Raw genomic sequence first — 13,446 nt, forward strand, 5'->3', positions numbered from 1 at the left:
AATACACTTGAAGGTAAGAATTTATTGTGACGATACTACATATTTCAGATGTCAGACATAGGAAACAGGAATAGATCTGGAACTTGCCTAGCAGTATTTTCCTCCCTTCAGATTAGCTTGCGTAATACAAAAATGTTGTATTCAAACTTCTAATGAGAAACACAATCACATATAAAATTTTAATTATGAAGGAATATACATAAAATGTATTGAATCATGTCATCAAAGAGTTACAGGTTTACAGTTTAGATGTATTATGTACATTTGCGTGGGTATAAAGTCACAGATGATGACCATCCTTAGATAGATGTTTTTCATCTCCTTAAGCTGAAACTTCATATTTTCTAGTTTGCTTTTTATTATTATGATAGAGAACATGACATAAAACAACATGGCGTGGAGTTTTATTTCATACACATCATGATCAAAGTTAATCATTGAGAGCATCATGCTAGGAAATCAAAAAGAAAAGAAGCAGAAGCTGGAAGGAACTGAAGAGGCCATTGAGAGACACTGTTTACTGGCTTCCTCTCCAGATTACATTTAGCTGTTTTAATTATAGAGATATAGGACCACCTACCCAGAGGTAGAACTGTCTAGATTCGACTAGGCCCCTCTACATCAGTTATTAACGGAGAAAATGCTACCACATATTTGCCTACAGATCAATCTCATGGAATCTTTTTCTTCCTCTGATGACACTAGCTTGTATCAAGTTGATGTAAAAACAAAGCAAATATAAAAACAATGCACACAGTATTTATTAAACTATACATTTATTGCCAGGTTACCTAGATCCCATCAACTAACATGCCAATAATGTCTATTATAAACGTGCTAGCTACACTGCGTAGGTGTAACTGTACAATATTTGTTATAGTGTGTCTAGTATATGTCACATTCCACATTGTAGCAAATTTTAAATTTGTTTATAAATAGAAATTTGGAATGTTTCTGCTACTTAGATATTGTTAGTGATATGTCTGTAGATAATGATACACATATATTAGTTTGAGTCCTTAACTATAAGTTTTGTAGGAATATCCTGAATAGTAATTTCCTGGCAACAATAAATGTCATTTTTGGAACAACTTCCAGTATCATTTATATAACAGCTACATACATTTGTGCACCTCTGTTAGCATTATACAAAGTTTTAGCTATCCATACCTTTATCCACACTTGCTTTTATCTTAAAATGGAAATGGTAATAGGGTTATGTATTAGTCATTCCTATCTAATTTATGCATGTGAATTAGAATTATGTCAATTTTGAAGCATATTATTCCAACAATAGTTTCATGAAAGGGTGAGCAATTACATCTTGGATTTTTTTTATTTAAATTAGAAAAAAAGCTTGCTTCACATGTCAATTCCAGGTCCCTCTCCCTCCCCTCCTCCCCTGCTTCACCTACCAGGTCCCCCAGCCCCTCACCCTGTCCCCACTCCAATCCCCAGGGAGGTTGAGGCCCTCCATGGAGGATCTCCAGAGACTGTTATTTCATTCAGAGCAGGGTGTAGACCCTCCTCCAAGAGTACAGTTTGGATTTTTAGGCAAAATTTTCTTATTCATTTTATAGAAAATTATATATATATGCTCCATTCCCCTGCCCTCCCATCCTCCCATGCTTCCCACCAACCCTCCAACCCACCCATCACCCACTCCCCAGGTATAGTGAGACCCTCCACAGGGTGTAATCAAAGTCCATCATATTATTTGTGGCAGGGCCCAGGCCCTCCTTTCCATATCTGGGCTGCAATAGTATACCTCCATAGAGAATCAGCTCCCTAAGTCCATTTGTGGCCTGGGAATTAACACTGGCTCCACTGTTAGAGGTTCCATAGACCTTGGCCTCCTAGCTGGTACCCATACTCAGAGGGCTTGGTTTGGTCCAATGCTTGTTCACCCGCTTTACAACTATTGTCTGCCTGCTCTAATTTGGTCAGGTCAACTGTTTCTGCGGGTGTCTCCAGTTCTATCTTGTTTCTTTTGGTTATCTCTCCTTCCTCTCCACAACTGGATTCCAGGAGTATGGCTCAGTTCTCAGATGTGGGTGCCTGTTACTGCTTCAATCAGATACTGGGTCAATGGTCTAGGAATGGCAACTAAAGTAGTCATCGATCTCATTTTAGGGGAAAGGCCTCAAAAGTAGCCTCTCAACCACTGCCTAGATTCTTAGTTGGTGCTATCCCTGTGAAGCCTCTGACTTTTCTCTCTGCCAGACCTCTTTCCAAACATATATTGGCTCCTTTATCAAGTAATGTCCTTTCTTGCCTTCTATTCCTCCCCTCTCTCAGTTCTCCTGTTCTCCTCCACCCTTCTCCCCTTCTCTTCTTTCCATCTCCCTCTGTGCTCCCAATTTTCTCAAGGGTTCTTGTCCCTCTTCCCTTCTTTGGGGGACCATGAGTTTTTATCCTGGGGTCCTCCTTGTTTTCTAGCTCTTCTGGTGGTGTGGATTGTAGGCTGGTAATCATTTTCTTTATGTGTAAAATCCATATATGAGTGAGTACATATAATGTTTGTCTTTTTGTGACTGGGTGACCTCATTTATGATAGTTTCTTCTAGTTATACCCATTACCTGTGCATTTTAAGATTCCATTGTTTTTTTTCTGCTGAACAGTACTGCATTGTGTAGAGGTACCACATTTTCTCTATTCATTCTTCAGCTGAAGGGCATCTAGGTTGCTTCCAGGTTCTAGCTATTACAAACAATGGTGATATGAACATAGTTGAACATATGTCCTTGTTATATGAATGTGCATTCTTTGGGCATATGCCAAGGAGTAGAATTGGTGAATCTTGAGGTAGACTCATTTCCATTTTCATGAGAAACTGCCATACTGATTTCCAATGTGGTCGTACAAGTTTGCACTCCCAGCAACAATGGAGGAGTGTTCCTCTTTCTCCACATCCTCTCCACCATAGACTGTCATTGGTGTTTTTGATTTTATCCATTGAGATCAGTGTAAGATGATATCTCAGAGTTGTTTTTAGTTGCATTTGCAATATGGCTAAGGATGCTGAGCACTTTCTTAAGTGTCTTTTAGCCATTTTATAATTCTCTATTGAGAATTCTCTATTTAGTTCTGCACCACACTTTTTATTCTGCCTTAAGAGATTGTTTATTAATGTAATTCAAGAAATTACATAAACACATCCTAAATACTCAAGTATCAAACATTGTTCCATTAAGTTCAAGGACACAGTTTAGGCTATTTTAAGAAATGTGTCTTCTCTGGCTTCTATTATTACATCAGAAGGAAACATTAATTTCAGGAATAATTTTTGTTTTCTATGATTAATGACAAAGCCAAATAGAAAAATTAAAAAATTCATTAAAAATACTCAAACACTTTTGAAAGGACTTTTTCTTTCATTATCATACACATTCAATACAGCTAACTGGTGAGCTAAGAAGTGTGTCTTCAGCTATATCAGAAATCAGTTTGTTTTCCCAGGTGAACCATCTACGGTTATAAGTTTACAGCTGTGATTTGTGCTTTTCTGTGGAGAGGTTTTTCAAGTAAGAGCAATAGTAATCTTATGGAAGTTATCACTTTTTAATTGTGCTGTTTTGTGTTTTGGTGGTAGCATCTTGAGTTCATTTTATATTTTGAAAATCAGCCCTGTGTCAGATGTGGGGCTGGAGAAGATTATTTTCCCATTATGTTTTATTTTGCTGACTGCGTGCCTTGTCTTACAGAAGCTTCTCATTTTCAAGGGGTTCTATTTATTGTCGATTTCAATGTTTGCACTACTGATGTTATGTGCAGGAAGCGGTCTCCTGTACCAATTCATTCAAGGGTGCTTCCCACTTTCTCTTCTAAAAGGTTAAGTGTAGCTGGATTTATGTTGACGTCTTTGATCCATTTTGATTTGAGTTTTGTCCATGGTGATATTTATGGCTCTATCTGCAATCTTATGCATGTCTGCATCCAGTTGTGTCAGCACCATTTGTTGAAGATGCTTTCTTTTTTCCATTGTATAACTTTAGTCTCCTTGAAAAAAATCAGGTGTTCATAGGTGTGCGGGTTAATATCAGGGTGTCCAATCTGATTCCTTTGGTTTACCTGTCTATTTTCGTGCCAATACCAACCTGTTTTCAGGATTATGGCTCTATAATAGAGCTTGAAGTCAGAGATGGTGGTGCCTCTGGAAGTTCCTTTATTGGACACAGTTGCTGTAGCTAGCCTGGGTTATTTGTTCCTTTAGTGTACACAGTTGTTGTACCTATCCTGGGTTTTCCATATAAAGTTGAGTATAGTTCTTTCAAGATTTGTGAATAATTGTGATGGAATTTTGATGGCTATTCCATTGAATCACTAGATTGCTTTTGGCAAGATTTTCATTTTCATCATGTTGATCCTATCTATCAAAGAGCATGGGAATTTTTTCTGTTTTCTGGTATCTTCTTTAATTTCTTTCTTTAAGGACTCAAGTTATTACTGTACAGGTCTTTTACTTGTTTGATTAGCATTACTCCAAAGTATTTTATGCTCTTTGGGGCTGTTGTAAAGGGTGAGGTTTCAATGATTTCTTTCTCAGTCCATTTATCATATGTATATAGTAGGTCTACTGATTTTTTAGTTAGTTTTGTATCCTGCAACTATGCTGAAGGTATTTATCAGTTGTGGCAGTTCTATAATAGAGTTTTTTGGGGGCACTTGTATAAACTATCATATCATCTGCAAACAGTGCAAGTTGGATTTCTTCATTTCAAATTTATATCCCCTTTATTTCCTTTTGTTGCCTTATTGCTCTAGCTAGGACTTCAAGTACAATATTGAAGAGATATGGGGAGTGGACAGCTTTGCCTTGTTCCTGATTGCAGAGGAATCACGTTGGGTTTATCTCCATTTAGCTTGATGTTGGCCATTGGTTTGCTGTATATTGCTTTTATCATGTGTAAATATGATCCTGTTATTCCTGATCTCTCCAATACTTTTACCAAGTCAGGGTGTTGGGTTTTGCCAAAGGATTTCTCAGCATCTAATGAGATGATCATGTAGTGTTTCTTTTAAAGTTTGTTTATATTTTGGATTACACTGACGGATACACTGAACCTTCCCTGTATTACTGGGATGAAGCCTATTTGATCATGGTGGATAATTTTTCTGATGTGTTCCTGGATTTGATTTACCAGTATTTTGTTGAGTATTTTTGTATCAATGTTCATGAGGGATATTGGTCTGTAGTTCTCTTTCCTAGTTGTGTCTTTTTGGGTATTGGGTACCAAGGGAGTTGTAGCCATGTAAGAAGAGTTCGGAAATGCCCCTTCTACTTGTATTGTATGAAACATTGTGAAGAGTAATGGCATTAGTTCTTCTTTGAATTTCTGGTAGAATTTCGCACTGAAACCAACTGGCCCTGGACTCTTTTTTTGGTTGGGAGACTTTTGATTACTGCTTCTATTTCATGGGGGCTATAGGTCTATTTAAGTTGCTTATCTGTTCTTGATTTAATTTTGGTAATTGATATCTATCCAAAAATATCCATTTCCTTTAGATTTTTGAATTTTGTGGAGTACAGGTTTTCTAAATACAACCTGATGATTCTCTGGATTTCCTCGGTGTCTGTTGTTATGGCTCCCTTTTCAGTTCTGATTTTTTTAGTTAGCATGCTCTCTCTCTCTCTGTCTTTTGGCTAGATTGGATAAAGGTTTTTCTATCTTGTTGATTTTCTCAAGAACCAACTCTTTGCTTCATTGATTCTTTGCAATGTTTTCCTGCTTTCTACATTATTGATTACAGTCCTCAATTTTATTATTTCCTGGCATCTACTCCTCATGTGTGAGTTTGCTTCTTTTTGTTCTAGAACTTTCAGATGTGATGATTATTCTCTAGTGTGACTATTGTCCAGTTTCTTCATATGGTTACTTAGTGCTGTGAATTTTCCTTGTAGCACTGCTTTCAAAGTGTCCTATAAGTTTGGCTATGATGTGTCTTCATTCTCATTGAATTGCAGGAAGTCATTAATTAATTTCTTTATTTCTTCCTTGACCCAGGAATGGTGCAAATGAGCATTTTTTCAATTTTTCTGCAATTTGTGTTATTGTTGAATTCTAATTTTAAAGCATGATGGTATGATAAGATACAGGAGGTTATTCCAATTTTTTTATCTGAGGATGTTTGCTATGTTTCTGATTATGTGGTCAATTTTAGAGAAGTTTCAATTTGTAGCTGAGAAGAAGTTATATTCTTTTGTGTTTGCATGGAATGTTCTATACACATCTATTAATTCCAATTGGGTCATAACTTTTGTTAATTCTTTGATTTCAATGTGAAAATTCTGTCTGGAGTTCCTGTCTTTTGGTGAGAGTGGAGTGTTGAAGTCTCTTACTACCAGTGTGTGAGATTTTATGTGTGATATGTATAGAAGAAGTTGAAGAAATACAGCTCAAGCGTAAAGAAAACAAATTCAACAAAATCATAAAATTAATACAAAACATAAGTAGCCTACATATATACAAATGACAAATGGAATGAGAAAAAATATGGGAAATAACAATGTTTACAATAACTTCAAGAAACCAAAGTCTTGGGGTAACACTACCTAAGCCAGTGAAAGATCACATTAATAAATATCTTTTGGACTCTGCATAAAAAATTGTAGAAGTCATGAGATGGGATTCCCTCCCATGCTTGTGGACCAGTAGGATTAATATATAAAAATATCCATCTCACCAAGAGTAAATGTACAGATGCAATACCCATCAAAATTCCAACCCTAAGATTTAAAGAATTTAAAAGGACAATTTTCAAATTCATATTGTGATTCCACACACATAAAACAAAGAAACAAATAAATAAAACACCATAGAATAGTTGAAGCATTCCTGAAAATTAAAAGAACTTCTGGAATCATTATCATCACCAATCCCAAAATGTACAATAGACTTATAGTAAAAAAAATCTGCATGATACTAGTTCCAAAACAAACATGTTGATCATTTGAATTGATCAACACAACTGATTTTTCACAAAAAAGCCAGAAATATACACTGGAAAAAAATCATCTCAAAATGTTGTAGGGCAAACTGAATTGTTAAAAGTAGAAAAATACAAATAGATTCTTGTACAAAACTTAGCTTTACAAGAACCAAAGACATGCCGGGTGGTGGTGGCACATGCCTTTAATCCCAGCACTCGGGAGGCAGAGGCAGGCGAATCTCTGTGAGTTCGAGGCCGGGCTGGACCGATAGCCTCCAAAACAATACAGAGAAACCCTGTCTCATAAAAACAAAACAAAAAAAAGAACCAAAGACATCACTATAATGCAAGGTACACAAAATCTGACAGAGAAGAATGAAGGGAATAATCATTAACTCATTGGCACAGGAAATGAAGATCTGAAAAGAATATTGTTACCATCGCTATCAGGATCAGGAATAAAGGGGACTTAAGCAAAGTGAAAAAACTTCTGTATGGAAAATGACACAATAATTCAGACAAAGTTGGGAATTATTTTTGCCAACAACACATGTGATAGAAAACTGTATGTATATTGTTCAAAAAACTGGATACCAAGAAAGCAACACAATTTAAATGTTGGGAACAGATCTAAAAAGAGAATTCTCAAAAGAGGAAACATAAATTGCTGAGAAACACTTAAATAAATGTTCAACATCCTTAATCATCAGGGAAATGCAAATTAAAGTGTACTTTTGGATTTCATCATATACCCAGGAGAATAGTTAAGATCAATAAAGCAAATGATGGCTCATGCTAGCAAGGATGGGAAGTAAGGGGACTATTCATCCATTGCTGGTGAGAATTCAAACTTTAACAGCCAATATGAAAATCAGTTTGAGCCTTTTGAGCGAAGTTGAGATAGAGCTAATTCAAGATCCAGCTCTTCAACTCTTGTGCATATATCCAAAAAACACTTAATCCTATGACAGAGACACCTGTTCAATCAATTTTATTTCTGCTGTATTAATAATAAAATTAACTTTGTAACAGTGAAATGACCCTGCACTGATGAATAAATGAAGAAAATATGGTACACTTACACAATGCTATAATACTCAATTGCAAATTTTTCATTTAAATGGATGGAACTAGAAAAACATCATTCAGAGTGAGGTAACAGACTCAGAAAGACTAATGTATTCATTTATATGAGGATGACAGCTGTATATATATATATATATATATATATATATATATAAAATCTCGTATAGTGTAAAAGACTGGAAGGAATGTTTGCATCACCCCAAGAAGGGACAATAGAATGAATAGCTATGGATGTGGATGGATGGTGAGCTAGAATGGGGAAGGGAGTGAAGATGTTGCTGAAGGATGGCAAATGGAGAGGGTCAGCTAAAACTAAGGGCCTTTTGAGGCACTGTATGTTAACCTACCACTCTAGAAACATTGTAATGTTTGTGTTTGTTTGTGTGTGAATATATAAGATTATGCATATATATGTATGAATATACGTACATATACAGGCACACAGAGATAATCATATTCACATACACATATGCAGACATGCATATACTTACGTATATACATATACACATACACACACACATATATATATACATATATATATACATATACATATATATACACATATATATATATATATATATATATAATCTAATGGTGAAGACAGATCCCAAACTGGATATCTTTCGTCACCTCATGAATCCTTTAGTTTAAGAAATGGGTTACATCTAACTGAATTTTTGTTAAATGGGACACATGAATTTCCCACGAAACAACCAGGATTTTCTCAAGGATTGTGGAAAGGTCCTATTGCTGAAGAAAACCACCACATAACTTACTGAACACCGAGAAGTCAGTATGACGCCTACCTAGAGCCTTCACTTCTACTGACTGGTGTTTATTGTATGGGAAGCTACTCTACGTGGTATTAAAGAAGAAAGTTAAGCATCAAACCAGTTAAAACTCTTTGATCTACAATAATAAAATTCCTTTAAGATGACATAGTTGTTTTCTGGGGTTGTGGATTTCAGGGGGATCATCCTTTGCTTTATTTATTTTGTCCACTTATTGGTGAGTAAAAAACTATACTAGTCTTCTGGGTCTGGGTTACCTTACTCAAGATGTTTTTTTTTTCTAGTTCTGTCTATTTGCCTGCAAATTTTAGGATGTCATCATTTCTTAATGCTGAGTAGTACTCCATCATGTAAATGCACCACATTTTTCTAGCAGATGCAGAAATACACAACTAACTATTGGGCTGAGTGCTTGGAATACAATTGAAGTGAGGGAGGAGTGATAAAGTGAACAAAGGATTCAAGACCATGATGGGTAATCAGTTGACCTGAGCTAGTGTGAGGTATGTGACTCAGGTGTGATAACTAGGAAACCTGCATAAGACCAAACTAGACTCCCTGAGATAGGTGAAAATGGTACAGCTGGGGCAATATATGAGGTCACTGGCAGTGGGTCTAATGCACAAACTGAATTTGTTGAGACCATTCTATATGGAGAGACACCTTTCATAACATAGACTGGGGAGGGGGAATGTGCCTTCATCCTCTCTCATAGACATGATGAATCAGACATAGTAGATTTCTTAGGGGAAGCCTTACTTTCTTCTAGGAGCAGATGGAAGGATGGGGAAGTGGGAGGAGCAGGAGGAGAGAGGGAGGGGGCAATGGGATTAGAATGTAAAAAATAATATATTTAAAAATATTTTTAAAAAGTTGAACAAGTGCAAAAGTGGCACAAAGATAATAGGGTTCACCAACCTATATCTGATTGGATTTACGTCCTGAGCTGCCAGGGACATGAAGAATCTGAAAGCAAATAAGTCAGGGACCTAGGAAAACAAAATAGTATTGTTTTGCTCTACAAATGCAGTACTAAAATGACTCCAAGTAACTTCTGCAATACTTAAGGTTCAGTGTCTTGCTTTGCCCCACCAGAGAAGAGTACTCTTATAATAGATGGGCTAAATACATAGACCTGGAGATACACATGTTTGGAGAGTGATAGACATTGTGTGATCAGTCTTAAATGGGATCCCTCCAAAAACCCTTCCCTTAAGTTTCAAGAAACTCTGTAGAAGAGAGGTGGAGAGATTCTAATATCTGTAGTGGAGGGTAGATACCAATTATATACGGACTTCTAAACAGAGAAGGACAAATGAACATATGACCTCAAAAAGATTGTGACGCCGTATAGAGGTTCTGCAAGGGTCTGGTCTGTTGGGGTCTCAGTACTAAGGAAGGAAATAGACACAATCCATTGCCTTAATTCAGAAGCTACTTATAATTGCTAACCACTCATCAACGAATAATTCATTTTCTCAGAAGGATTAGGTATATAAACTACTCTTAATGAATAGCCTCATGCCCAGCAGTAGATGGAAAAACCAGAATAAAATTAATGGCATTTTTGGAGATTGTCTGATAATCCTTTGCCAATGTATTTTTCCTTTCATTTATTTTTATTTTTAACCTTGCACATGGTTTACATATATATTATGGTTTCTAGCTTTGTGCGCTTATTGTATTTCTGCATGTGTGTAAGAATATGAATGTGCCTGTGTGCCTGTGTTTGTCTCTTGAGGGCTTTGGCTCTCTTACTTTTGTATGCTTGAGATATAGTTTACCTATTCTGGTTTGCTTTTATTTTAACTCATTTTATTTTATTATACTTATTAATTTTTAAGATGCCCATCTGTATTCTCATTAGAGAGATAATGAATGGTTGTAGATTGGTGTGGAGGGGAAAGCAAGGATTTTCCTAGAAAACTTGGAGGAGGGGAGTGATCAGGATATATAGTATAAAACACCAATGAGAGTTCATGCTGGAGAGAATGTGGAGAAAGGGGAACACTCCTCTATTGCTTATGGGAGTACAAACTTGAACAGCCACTATGGAGATAAGTATGGAGATTCCTCAGGTAAATGGGAATCGGTGTAGCAGTAGACCCAGCAATTCCACTCTTAGGCATATACCCAAAAGATGCATATTCATACAAAAAGGACAACTGTTCCACTGTATTCATAGCAGTATTATTTCTAATAACCAGAACCTGGAAACAATTTAGATGCCCCTCAGCTGAAGAATGGAGAGAGAAAACGTGGTACAATTACACAATGGAGTACTGTTAAGTGGAAAAAAACAATGGAATCATGAAATTTGCAGGCAAATAAATGACACTAGAAGAAGTCATCCTGAGTCAGGTAACACAGTCACAAAAAGGCAAACATGGTATGTACTCACTCATATATGGATCAGTGGAGTGCAAGCCTATAATCCCACTGACAGAGACTCTGGGAAAGAGAATCTTCAACCAATGACTGATGGAAACAGAGGCAGACAGCCATAGCTAAACACTGAGCTGAACTCAAGGAACCCAGTGACATGGAGGAAGGACTGATGAGCATAGGGGTCAAGAATGGACTTGTTTAACTCACAGGAACATTTGACCTGAACAAAGGGGATCTTTAGAATCCCAGATTGATGGCTTGGAATCCAGCCTGACACTGATCCAGACCCCCTGAATGTGGGTGTCAGTGAGGAGGCCTAGGTAATCCATGGGGCCTTGGGTAGATTAGTATTTATCCCTGCCATACAAATGGACTTTGGGTGCCCATCCCACAATGAGAGATGCTCTCTTAGCCTGGACTCCTGGAGGAGGTCGTAGCCCCTGCCCTGGATGGCATGACAGAGTAATGATATCCCCCACAGAGGGCCTCACCCTCCCTGGGGAAAGGAGTGGGGATTGGGGAAGGGGATTGGGGGTTGGTGGGAGGGTATGGGGGAAGGGGAGAGAGAGGGAACAGGAGCTGGGATTGACAGGTGAAGCAACCTTGTTTCTAATTTAAATTTAAAAATAAAAATAAAAAGAGTTTTTTCAATCACATCGCAACAAGAAAAGGAAATTTTAAGGAAATGTCCTATTTGGTCTTTATACAGTCATACTCCACAAAATGCAAGAAGTAACCCAAAGGCTACTCAAAATAATGAAATCTCTCAGATGGATGTGTTCCATTTTGTAGAATTTTGAAAGGTAAAATATGTATACCACACCTTTGATATCTATTCAATATTTTAAGGGACAAATGCTTTTAGTTCGGTGAAGGCCTATTTGTTAATCACACATTTGTTAGACGTTATAGCCATCATGAGAATACCTATACAAATAAATACAGACAATGCTCCAGGATGTGTATTTAAGTATATGAAACAGGTTTTTTGTTTATTATAACAAAAGCATATTACAAGTATACCATACAATCCTACAGATTCTTATAGAAAGATCAAATTAAACTCTAAAGGATATGTTACATAAACAGAAAAGGATAATAAAGACTCACAGAAATAGATTGCATAATACTTTATTAACTTCAAATTGTCTAAATGCTAATGAGAAAGGAACAATAGCTGCTGAGAGACATTGGATTATAGAAAAAAACTACAGGATTGAATCAGTCAGTATAATTTAAAGAGGTGGTGACCTCAGCATGGAAACCAGAATATGTACTACGTTGTGGAAGAGATTGCTATTGTTTCTACATGAGAAGAAAAGCTATAGATACCATCAAAATTGATAAAGATTGAATTTGAACAAGGGGCACCTCTTGATTAGAAGAGGTGATAGTTAATCAAATAGCATGAAAGTTCAATCTGAACCAACTATAAAACTAACAAATGCTTTTTATTTATTAGATATAACTTGCCATTAAGGAATCCCCCCTAAAATATAGGATGGAGACACATCTTTTAGGAGAATAAAGGCATCCAGCTAAAGAATACAAAGACAATTGGGAAAATGTGAAATCTGAACTAAAAGAAAAAAATCATCCAGACAAAAAAAATTTCCAAGTAAAAAAGTGAATTGGCCTACTGACATATCACATCTCCAAGAGGATAAGATTTCATAAATTTTCCCAAATGTTTGTTTTTGCATTTCTTTATAGACATACAAATGCAACTGGCCTTTTTATAGTTCCAATCCATTTAAAAACTAAATCTGGCTTTGGAGTTGGAGTGTGGTTCTTTCCTTCTCTAAATCCATGAGTGTTTCTTGTAAAGAAAAATCTAAAATTTCTGTCTCATGGCAGAACAGCCACCTGATACAGGACAGAAAAAAACTTATGGGACTATTTTATTTCCACTAAATTCTTAAAACTTTGGTGTTATACTGAGGCTTTCACAGGTTTTCTTAGGACAAATATATTACCTCACAATCTAAAAGATTAATATATATACATACATACATGCATATATATATGATATTAATGGAATTAATGGACATAGAAAACTATCCAATTCAAGAAAAAGGTTTCATGTACCTTCCTACTCATGATTTTGTTTTTGAGTTGTTATTAATTTTCAAAAGTGGACCATGACCATGAATAACAACATTTGAGTCTCTAGAAGGAGGATGGGGCCCACAAGGATTCTACTAGGACTATGATAACACTACTAATCTGACAAGTATCACCTAAAGATTA

This window comes from Mesocricetus auratus, unplaced genomic scaffold (assembly GCF_017639785.1).
Source record: "Mesocricetus auratus isolate SY011 unplaced genomic scaffold, BCM_Maur_2.0 Super-Scaffold_100003, whole genome shotgun sequence".
Classification (NCBI taxonomy): Eukaryota; Metazoa; Chordata; class Mammalia; order Rodentia; family Cricetidae; genus Mesocricetus; species Mesocricetus auratus.